The sequence below is a fragment of the Sinocyclocheilus rhinocerous genome, unplaced genomic scaffold, assembly GCF_001515625.1.
Source record: "Sinocyclocheilus rhinocerous isolate Xijiao unplaced genomic scaffold, SAMN03320098_v1.1 scaffold1160, whole genome shotgun sequence".
Lineage (NCBI taxonomy): Eukaryota > Metazoa > Chordata > Actinopteri > Cypriniformes > Cyprinidae > Sinocyclocheilus > Sinocyclocheilus rhinocerous.
In genome coordinates, this window is record NW_015635060.1 from 24,095 (window position 1) to 36,508 (window position 12,414).

Below are 12,414 nucleotides of genomic sequence, written 5' to 3' on the forward strand. Positions count from 1 at the left end.
GGCTTAGGCTGCCTTTGATGTCCCATACTACGAGGAGACATTCCAAAGCCTTCTGTATTTGTGTGTGTGTGAAGAGCGAGCCGTATTAGCGGTACGAAGGCAAGAGCAGCAGCTGTCAGTTATACTCATCAGCTTTGCTTCGACTCTATTGTCTGAGGAGACAGTGGGTAGATGCCTGCAGGTTGGCAGTGCCACACACACGTGCCGCATCTACTGTTATTTCACACATGGATGTTGTATCGCACCTCGTGAGCTGTAATTCATAATATCAAGCTCATTATTTTGACATGTGCCATGTCATTTTCTCTCTCTGCTGTGTTTCTCTTTCTGATGCTCAACAAGGCTCGCTGACGCACATATATAACAATTAATGATAGCTTGGCGAGCTGCTGCTTCTATAGCAGCAGGTAGTAACAATGCTAACAGCTCACTCTGGTTTCTTTGACAGATCACTCCATCTTCTGACAGCTTGGTGACGCCCACAAAAGGAACTGACTGGCCCGTAACTCATGGCTTCCTTGGTACTGGGACTTTCTCTGGTAAAATATTCACTCACACATGACTTAAAACTGGGAATTCACAGTGTTGCATTATACTCCAAGTTCCCTTTTTTTCCCTAACTTCGTGAGCTCACTTCCTAGACACTATGTCTGATTAAACATATTTGGTTTTAGACTCTAAATCTATATCGTTGAATTGTTTGAGCATCATAGGCATGTTGGAACATTTGATTTGTTGACCCTCAAAACTTAGTGAGCTGACTATCTACCTAGGAAACAATTTTGATCATAGACAAGATGCTGAATCATAAACATGTTGTAACATTCAAGCTGACATGTTCAGATCCAGGTTCAAAACCTAGTAACCTTATTCTAGTAAGCTTACTGCAAAGACAGCATTTTTGAGCATCATTGGCATTCAATTTGAAATGTTTGATTCAGCATGTTCGATTAAACGCTCAAAAACTAGTCACTGAGCTGACTACTTAGTGCTACTTTAGTGCTCAGTACAGCATTTTTGGTTACATTTTGGAATGTCCTCTTTGAAATGATTGATTCATTATTTTCGATTTAACATTTAAAACCTGGTGAGCTAGATGGCATGAGCAGCATAAACACATTGGAACATTTGGTTTGACTTGTTTGATTCAACATTCAACTTGGTAAGCTGACTACGTAGACAACATTTTTGAACATCGTAGACATTTTGTAATGTTTAAATTTACATGTTGTTTTTTTTTTGGTAATTTTATTGCCTAAACAGCACCTTGAGCATTATTAGCACGTTCAGTTACACATCTTTGATTCAACACATTTAACTAAATTTTGGAATGTTCAGTTTGAAATATTTGACTAGGTGTCGACCAATATGTGTTTTTCAGGGCCGATACGATTATTACAGTTCAAGTAGACCGATAACCGATATTTTGAACCGATATGTATGTCTGGTGTAAAAATGAAAATGTCAAAATTAAGAATAACAAGGGCTATTTGTAGGGCTATATATAAACAAGAGTATTTTACTTACCCCACTGGCAGATTATTTTACTTTTTTAAAGCAAAATGCACTTAATTTATTTATCCCCTGGAATCAAGACTAAATATCTTATGTCATTTTGCTTATCTAGTAAAAGTATTTTGATTTAAGAATTTTTAGATATTTTGACTAGAAACAAGACAAAAATACTAAGTAAGATAAGCCATTTTTTGCAGTGTTGTAACATTGACATGTTAGAATTGTTCAGTTCAACATATTTGATTCAACACATTCGATATGATATTGGAATGTTCAATTTGAAATGTTTGATTCAATATATTTGACACTCAAAACTTATTGAGCTGATGTTACTTATTTTTCAGTAACATAGGCATGTTGGAACATTGAATTCGGCATGTTTGATTTGACCCTTGCTACCTAAATGACATAACATGTCATAAATAGACATGTTGGAATGATTGACATGTTCGATTCAACATGTTTGGTTTCAGACTAAAGATGTTTGAGCACCAAAGGCATGTTGAAATGTTTGATTTGACTTGTTTGATTCAATTTGCAACTTAGTGAAATGACTCCCTCCCTACCTAGGCAACATTTTTGAACACCATTGACATGTTGTAATGTTCAAATCTACATGTTTAGTTCTATATGTTTGATTTGACATATCCGTTTCTATTTTAGAATGTTCAGTTTGGAATTCTACACTTGTTGGAATGATTGAGATGGTCTATCTATTCAACGCTCTGTTTCGAAGTCAAGGCCTAGTGAGCTCACTACCTAGATGCCATTTTTAAGCATCATTTACTGTTCAATTCGACACTCAATACCTAGAGGCAATACACTTTTAGGCATCATTTATGACCATTAAATTTGAATGTTCAACTTGAATGTTTGAAGAGGCCTATGAAGCATAAAAATGCTGTCTAAGTAGGCATCTTAAGAGGTCCTGACAGCTAGTGTGAAACCGTTACAAGCTTTTCCTTCAGTTGCGCATAAGAGATGTTTATTGGTATAAGGGTACTGTTGAAGAGATAAACAGACAGAAGGCCACTCCCTGACGCCCCACCTGGGAGATTTTCAGCCTGCAGCCTCATCTGTTTGTTTCGATACTTGATTTGTTTGCTGACCTGTTTTTCCTCTGCCTTGTTGTGTGTTTGTGTGGTGTGGTAATGGCTCGTCTCTCAGTGACCTGAACAAAGCATGTCTATGCGTGTGTTTGTACTGCTGCATTTAGGAGCCCTGAGGACAAACTGGTGTTTCAAGTTTTGTTGCCCTTGAGCAGAATTCACTTCCTCCTCCTCATTTTTTCTTGTTCACCTTCTGGAGTCTTCCAAAAATCCTGAGATTCTGGTTTCCTGGCCAATCATGTGTGAATACTGCCAAGTTGTCTTAAACGTGATTAGGTGTTTATATGGCTTACAAGGTCGTGTGTATTGCTTGGATGGTTAAATAAATGGGTCAGTACTTAATTTTATCGCCGTCAGGTACAATGTGGATAGTTGTCACCCTGTTTTATAATAATACTAATCCTGTTTGTCTTAGCCATGTGCTTAGGACTCTCAGATTACACATGTTCTCTTGCTTTGACTGTCACATTCACAAACCTGAACACCTGTGCACTATTTGATCACATGCCAGCCAGATGGCACACATGGGCATTTCCTAGTAACCCGCTGGCCTCCTGAGATCATCATTTTGTGGTGTTAGTATGACGTAATTGGATACTAGGGCCTATTACAGATGGGTCAGGACATCCACCAACCAACTAGTTGGTTAATGAGGTTGACGGTTGATGTGGCATTTTTATTTTCAGGCTCAAAATATTGTAACATTGGCATGTTGGAATCTATCATAGGGGCTTTCGTACCAGAGGGACCTTTTCATTGTTTCTAGTACCAATGAAGGAAGTTTCAGGAACTGGAAACTAGGGCTGTGCGATTTGGGGGAAAATATCAAATTGCGATTTTTTTTTACAGATATTGCGATTGCGATTTGATTTGCGATTTTATTCGATTTCGATTAATCGCACAGCCCTACTGGAAACGAATTTAGTTCTAGGAACATTTTTTGGGAGAAACTAAATTCGCTTCTACTTCAGTAGGGTCTTACCCAGCACCATTGACGTAGTTGTACGTTAATTGGTCGAATGCATGCCATACGAAATAGCACCCCTTAAACATGGAACAGTATTTTAAAGGTGGGGTAAGTGATTTCTGGTAGCCAATGTTGATATTTCAAATCACCAAAACAAACACGCCCCTACCCCAAAAGGGTATCACCCCTATTTTGATAGCTCTGCCCCACACATACGTACGCAACCCAGGCAACGATTAGTTCTGTGAAACAAAGAAAAACTGCTGCTGCGTTCTATTTATGACGTATTGACAAAAATTTCAGATTGATTTTCAACGGTCGCTTTTAGGGCTGTCAAAAAAAATTTCGAATATTCGTCGAATTTAAAATAAAAATCCACATTCTAGTACAAAATTCGAATTTAGGTTTTCAGCCATTTTGACAGCCCTAGTCTCATTTGTTGCATCCAGTGTAGATTGACTTTAGCTGTTGCGGACAACTGTTGCGTCCGGTGATGATACGGATGACACATCTTTCTGTCGCTCGGCTAATGTCCGTCCTGTGCACTGAGCGCTCTCTCAACCAAGCTGTTCACACAGAGCGCATATTTATCACATTTTCTAGAGGGACATCTATCACCGTTACACTCGCATCTGGTACAAGACATAAACATATACAGAAAGCTAATGTTAACAGCATTTATATGTCACACAACTTATACATCGTCATTCCATATCCATTATCACGATTCCCATTACACACAACAGAAACACAGCTCCGATCACAGCATCCTCCATTCTCCAGTTGTTGACGTTGTTGAATTCCGCACTTAAATGATGTCGTTGTTGGCCGGCTTGAGTTACTTCAGAATTCTTACTGGCAGTGTGAAAGCAACCAGGAAAATGGCCCAAGGAGAACATTTAGTTCTTGGCTTCTTCCTTTAACTAAGTTCCTATAACTACCCAGTGTCCTATAAATAGGGCCCTATGAAATCCATTTTATTTTTTCCCAAATTCCTTTTTTTCCATTTACTTAAAAAAACTATTTAATTAATTTTCTTTATTTCAGTAATGCTGTGTTGTGTATTTACATTTTTCTGGTAATAAAATATTAATTTATCTTTTAATCAAATGAAAATTAAAAATTTTTTTTTGGCAAACAAAACATGGAAGAAAATTGGGATTATTCCTTTAAAAAATCATGTTTAATAATAATTTTATTAATAGTAGTAGTACTATTATTATAAGTCATATATTTCAGTCACTTTCTTCAAGTTAAACTGAACTTTTATTTTGACGGGTTGCGGTGAAGACTTTTAAGTTTCTGTTTTTATATGGTATGATGGTTTTTATATGCTAGGATAATTTTCTCAAATGAAACGGTAATATACTCATGAAGTGACTCTCAGAGCAACTCTGGAGATGATGTTCATGACTGCAGAGGCTGAAAACACCGTGAGCGTCACATGCTTCAGTATGTGTGTAGTAAATGAAACTGTGAATCTGTGCCATTCATTCACACAGAGACATGTGTAGAACATGCAGGGTTCATATTTAAATAGTCTTTTTGTGGCTTAATAATCACAGACACAAGTTCGTGTGCTTTTGATTTATTCATTCAAAGTTTGGTCAATTCTATTTTTATGACTGGATTCCATGATTCCGTTTGCTTTTTTTGCATCACGGAAATCATAGGGCCCTACCTATAACACATTCAGTTGGATTTTGGAATGTTCATTTTGAAGTTTTTGATTCAGTATGTTCGGTTTGACACTCAAAACCTAGTGAGCTGACTATCTAGACCATGTTTTTCAGCAATGTGCACATCAGAACATTCGATTCTGAATGTTTGATTTGACCCTCGCTACTTAGACAACATTTTGTTTTACAAAACATGTTGGAACAGCAACTGTTTCTTTGTTCTTTTTTGCTTGTTTTTATCTCACATGATTTTAGTGGCAGTTCTTTAAAGGTGACAAGTTTAGAAACACAAATTATCTGAGGGGTTTATTACTAATGGCATGCTGTGCATTAGCATGCTAACAGTAACTACTCTCAGCATGGTGCAACCCTCTCTAAAAAGTTGTCTCTAAATTCATCTCCCTTAAAGTCAGTCATCACAGCTGACTTTGTAACAAATTCACCTCCTTCAGCAATAAATTCTCTAGAGAATTAATGTCACCTGCTGTGAGCAATGTTGCCGGTTTTATGCACAATCCGTAGGTGTCCGTTTTTTTTTGGGATGACTGTGGTGGAATGTGCAATTAAAGGTTAGCTGAAGGTTAAAAAAAGTTATATTTGCCATATTTGTTGAGTATGTATCAGTTACTCACTAAAAGTTTGCTCTTATCATCCATATATCCCTATGAAACATGTCTATTGGGGTCTGACTCTGTGGGACATGGCTCTACATCAGAGTCGTTTTTCAGTTTTTACTTTATTTATTTTCAGGTAAACGTGAAATCAGTTTAATGATAGGCCGATATAAGACTAAGGTGGCCATTGTTTGGATTTTTTTTATTAATGGCATCGGCTAATAGTTTTTTCTGTTTGACCAATGAGTGTCAGAAGCTGGACAGCACTGGGACTTTTATTTTGACAGATAACAATGTCTGTGTCTAATAACTTAAAAATTGTTAGTCAACAATGTTAAATCTGAAGGATTGTCTTCATATCGATTTATTTTGAAATTATTTCTGCTTTAGTACATATTATGTAAATGAAATAGAAATTTAATTGCTGCATGTTTTATTTACTATGTTTAAAGGAAACGTGATATCATGCATAATGTGGGCCATTGGCCACCCTGCTCTCTAAGATATAGACATAATCCATCAAAAATTTGGTCAACCACTAATCAATTTAATTTTCTAATGTATATTTCTGACTTTTTGTGCAAGATCCATCAGTACACATGTTATTCCAAATAAATATTTGTTAATAGCATTTAATGAAAATATAACAATATAACTACAGTTTTACCCCCTGACTAGTCTACATGCAGAATGTGTATCTCCCACCCTGTTGCGCATGCACACACGACCTCCCATAATCTATAATTCAGATTTGCATTCGTTTTCTCTGCTTTATTGATTAGCTTTCGCTCACACTATGGATTTTATGCACATTTGACCTTCACCGCTTATCTTAGTGAATTAAAGGATTGTGACCAGCACCTGCCTGCACACATGAAGCAAATGCGGGTCAAATACACAACCTCATGAAACAGTAACGACCTTCCTGTCTTCACCATGTCCCTCTGCTTTCATTTCCTGCATCACAAGCTTTCTTCTGTCCTTCACACCCAGTCAAGTAAACCCTATAGGGCAGACCAATCGTGCAGCCCCTGCCCTCCACTGCACATCTATTCCTTTTATACACACACTGGCCAGCTGCTACAGCCAGGGGGTTCATGTCTGACACCCCGAAAACAATGTGACAGGAAATTGATGGAGGAAGCAAGTTGTGTTGTGATTGACAGATCTTGTCCTGGCAGTCCATGGCAGGTATACGCTGAGTCACTGGCTGTAGGCTGGGTTTGTATGTGTGAGAGGAGTGAGTGTGATTTAAAGCCCCAGGGCTCACAAACTGACACCCCAGACCCTGTCTTTCCATGACTGATGAAGAGTTGGTTGAGGCATTATGGTGTCTTCGCATCAACCCAGATTAACCTCATTAAGATTATAGAATTGAAATCACTACTGGTTACATGTAAGCGTCTGTGTGTGGTATCAGTTTGAAGTAGCAGAATCAGAGCTAATTACTATGTGAGCAATTAAAAACAGTTTGAAGTCTTTCAGATCTGGCACTTGGTGTTGGCTTGCTTTCCAGGAGTGTTAGTTGAAAGTCTGCATACTCACACTCATTCACACAGTTCATACTGGCTTTTCCCAGTTCACTCGGATGAAGAAAAAAAAAACAAGGAATTTACTGGCCAAAGAAAAACTAAACATTAAATTGGAGAGAAAAGCCTTATTTCTGCAGCTGTTGTTGTGAACTTGCCCTGTGAGTGTTGGGATGTGGCATCAGCCAAATGTTGGGGGGAGCTTTTACACGGACTCGCCTTGAAATGTTTGTACATTCATTGAAACAAAAAGCCACCTTCAGTGCAGCTCTATGGCTGCGCTCCACAGTGCATTTGAACTCAGTGACTGTTGCCAATAGAATAGCTGAGAGCAAACACTGTGAGTAACTGCATGCACTGTTTGTAATGAAAGACTGTTTATAGTTCTGACTGGATTGTTTTGAAGTTAGATACATTTCATGAATTAGCAATGTATCGTTGTAATTTAATACCGAGGCGATAAACATATAATGTACACTGCAGTTCTGAAACGTGGATGTAGAGCAATTATAAATGGCAAAATAATAAAAATTTTTAGTCCAAGTCACTGAATTTGTCAAGCCACTGAAAAAATGTTCCAATCAGACCAAAAAAGGTCTCTCAAAAATGTCGTTTTTATTATCCATATGCAAAAGTGACAAAAAGTGCAAAGTGTATTAAAAACAGACCAAAGAGCAGACGTTTCAGCCCATGCTTTCTTCAGTGCTCATGAGGCAAAAAAGCAACAACACACGTATATAGGCATAATTGCAAATTGTTGACAGCTGGTCTTAATCAATGAGGGATAATTGTCATGCCAACAGTTTCCCTTTACAAAAAACATGCAAGATCCATCTTTTCATTTAATCCAGTCGGGGTTAATGATTTCAACTCAAAAATCCAAAAAGCCTCTCTTTGTAACAATTTTGTATCACGGTTACCACCTCTCTTATGCAAAAGAACCCTCTCAATGCCCAGGAATTTAAAATCAGAAAAAGAATGCTTTGCAGACTCAAAATGACGAAAAACCAGAGAAGTATGATCTTGTTTCCTGATAGCACTCATATGTTCAACAATTCTAATGCGCAATGCAAGTTTTGTTTTACCAGCATACAGTAAAGGGCAAGTACACATGATTATGTATATCAGATGAGTTGTTTTACGTGTGATCAATTGTTTAATTTTGTAGAATTTACCCGTTTGTGGATGTGTAAATGACTTGCATTTTAAATAATGAGAACAGGCAACACAATCTTTACATGGAAAATTTCCCTGGGCATCAGAGAGGGTCCCAGGAGTGGGGATGTAGGTATCTGCACGCACCAATTTATCCTGTAGATTTGGAGGCCTGGAGTGAACAAAGAGAGGTGGATCAGTGAACAAACCTGACAGATCGCAATCACTCTGTATGATATATCAACGGTTATTGATAATTTTTTTTAATTTCTGGACTCAAGGGACTAAAAGTAGTTCCCTTTCGTGGATACACGGAAAAATTCCCTGGGCATCAGAGAGGGTCACAGGAGTGGGGATGTAGGTATCTGCACGCACCAATTTATCCCGTAGATTTGGAGGCCTGGAGTGAACAAAGAGAGGTGGATCATTGAACAGGCCTGACAAATCACAATCACTCTGTATGATATGCCAATGATTATTGATTGCCTTTTTGATTTCTAGACTCAAGGGACTAAAAGTAGATTTAAAAACACAAGAAAACATATTATTTTTGGAGGTCAAGTTAGTATCATCTGGCAAAGATCTAATTTTGTCTAATGCAGTATCTAGCCACTTGATTGGATATCCCCGAGATCTAAAATCACTATATAAGTTCTGGGCTTTGGCTTCAAAGTCATCCTTGTTAGAACAAATGCGAAAAAGTCTCATAAACTGACTATACAGCAGACCACGTTTCAAGGACCTGGGATGAGCACTCCTTGCATGTAAAAGACTGTTTTTTGAAGTTTCCTTTCTAAACAGAGTAGATACAAGTTGATAACTGAGATGTTTGTGTCCAAAAAATTCCTGTCTGTTGTCCCCACACGATAGGTGAACTTAATGGATGACCTAAGGCAATTCATATATAAGGAAAAAACTTCAAAATCACTAGCAGAACCTTTGTAGATGATGAAACAGTCATTAATATATCTTTTGAACAACACCAAATTATTGATAAAATGATTATTATTAAAGATATATTGATCTTCAAGATAACCAAGATATAGGTCTACATAGTCAGGGGCCATAGTGGCACCCATTGCTGTACCCTCAATTTGTAGATAAAATTTGTTCTCAAAGAGGAAATAATTCTTTGTCAAGACCAATTTAGCCATATCCACAATAAATTTGGTTGGTAGACCTTCATCATCACTGCGTAGATCAAGAAAATATTTCAGTGCCAAAAGGCCCTCAGTATGGGGAATGTTAGTGTATAAAGAGGTCACATCCATTGTAACAAGTATAATGTCTTCATCTAGATTTTTTACGACTGACAGACATTGAAGAAAGTCTCTGGTATCTCTAAGATAGCTAGGAAGGGATGTCACTAGATGCCTTAAAATAAAGTCCACAAAATTAGAAAGTGGCTCTGTCAAACTATTAATACCTGCCACTATAGGTCGTCCACAAGGATTTTTTTGATCTTTGTGGACTTTGGGTAAGATATAGAATACAGGTTTGGTTGGAGAGCGGTTGAAAAGATACTGTAATTCTTTTTCAGAAATCAAACCCTCCAAGTGTGCCATCTTAAGAAAATGTTCAATTTCTCTTTGAAATTGTATGGTAGGGTCTGATGTTAAGACTTTTTAGTAGATGCTATTTTGTAACTGTCGAAAACTTCAGAATTGTAAAGAGTTCTGGGCAAAATTACTAAGCCACCCCCTTTATCAGCAGGTTTAACCACTATATCCTTGTCTCTGCATAATTTATCAAGAGCATCTTTTTCTGATTTCGATAAATGAAATTTTTGCTTTACAGGGGAGTCACAAAATAATTTTTCAACATCTCTTTCCACCAATCTGCAAAAGGTATTCATTGAAGGATTTGTGACATGAGGACAAAACGTGCTCTTCGGCTTGAATTTCTTATTTATTCTTCTTAATTATTGAAAAGAATAAAATTGTAAGGAAATCTATTGACCCTTAGCACAGACTAGGGCTGTGCGATTAATCGAAATCGTCATAAAATCGCGATTTGAGCATGCGCGATTTCTAAATCGCTTTACAGCACGATTTTCCGCGCCCTGACCTCCCGCAGTATGCTATCCGAATCAATCAGAATGCAGTGCGCGAGAGCAGAACAGACCGGGCAGGCATACAAACGTAACGCCAGGTTCACACACTCCGTCAGTGGTGCGTATTTTGTCCGAGCCCATGTTAACGGATCAGAGCGTTCACATGGCACGCGATTGCGGTCCGGCAGTGTGCTCCAGGAGCACGGAGTCTATTTCTGCTGTGCTTCACGCGCTTAATTAAAGTGACAGCGCATTATTCGCGGTAAAAATGAACATGGATTGACACAGAAATTTAGTAATTACACCATAAATGCATATAATTAAAGTCTACTGTTTTACAGTCAACACATGGCTTTTTGGCTAGATTTAAAACAAGGAAAAGTGCACTTTTAGATAAACAAGGCAATAATAGATGGCACTCGTGGTGGTAGTTAAACAAAGTTATATTTATTGAGTTTAAACGTGAATATGTCTATGAAAGATTGTATTACTGTACTGTGATAAAAGAGAATCACAATGCTGAAAAAGCATTTTCAGAAACAACGTTTGGATTTGAAATCAAAATAATGGATAAATGTTGTGTTAGTGGTAAACAGCCGCGGATCAGGAGCGGACCGCAAACGCGTCCTGTGCGAAAGCAAAATGAGTCCGTGCGGCTTCTGCACCGCATACAATTACTGTATACGCACTGCAGACTGAGTACGTGTGAACTTGGCGCAACAAATCTAATTCAACATCTGAGGCAACGCCACAAAGAGCTCTATGACCAATGCATGGCAAAAAAAAATCCCTGGACACAGGATTTTTTTTTTCCTGCCATATGTCTATTCTAGAGACATTTTGTTACACCTTTACCTAGTGATTATTTTGCCTTATGTCTGTTCTAGAGACATGTTACAGCTTTTTGATAAAGCTCTAACTGGTTTTCTTTTGGAAATATGTTTCAAATTCACACAGAATGCATTAATGACTGTAAAGCATGTCTGTGTCAAAATCGTGATTAAAATCGAAATAGCAAAATTGATCAAAGAAATCGCGATACGTTTTTTTTGTCCATATCGCACAGCCCTAACATGAATGGTAAAATGCACTTCTCTTACAGAGCCGATTCTCGGTATAACTTCAACAGCATTGAATCAGTACTATTATATATGTGTCAATCATTCAGTTAAGACTGTAGCAGCAATTTAAGTAGTTATTTTACATTTAATATGTACATAGAAAAGTTTAAAGGGGTCCTATTATGCTCTTTTACAAAGTCTTGATTTTGTTTTGGGGGTGTACTAGAACAGGCTCTCATACTAGGTTGTTCGAAAAACACATATTTTACATTATTACAACACCTCTCTCCCCAGTCTGGCATGAACGGCTCGAATAGTTCCTGTATCAAATGAAGGCCCACCTTCTGAAATACGAAATGTGCTGTGATTGGTTAGCTGGGCCAGTGTGTGCTGTGATTGGTTAGCTGGGCCAGTGTGTGCTGTGATTGGTTAGCTGGGCCAGTGTGTGCTGTGATTGGTTAGCTGGGCCAGTGTGTGCTGTGATTGGTTAGCTGGGCCAGTGTGTGCTGTGATTGGTTAGCTGGGCCAGTGTGTGCTGTGATTGGTTAGCTGGGCCAGTGTGTGCTGTGATTGGTTAGCTGGGCCAGTGTGTGCTGTGATTGGTTAGCTGGGCCAGTGCGTGCTGTGATTGGTTAGCTGGGCCAGTGTGTGCTGTGATTGGTTAGCTGGGCCAGTGTGTGCTGTGATTGGTTAGCTGGGCCAGTGTGTGCTGTGATTGGTTAGCTGGACCAG

General features: G+C 38.2%; 1 protein-coding gene across 1 annotated transcript in view; it reads left to right on the top strand.

The window, feature by feature from the left end:
* The first annotated feature begins 452 nt into the window (after positions 1-452).
* Positions 453-12,414, top strand: part of LOC107746578 (signal-induced proliferation-associated 1-like protein 3) — a 62,111-nt gene continuing 50,149 nt past the window's right edge. The window contains exon 1 of the mRNA XM_016560840.1: positions 453-539. The gene's annotated coding sequence lies outside the window, so the exon portion shown is untranslated. The remainder of the gene's footprint in view (positions 540-12,414) is intronic.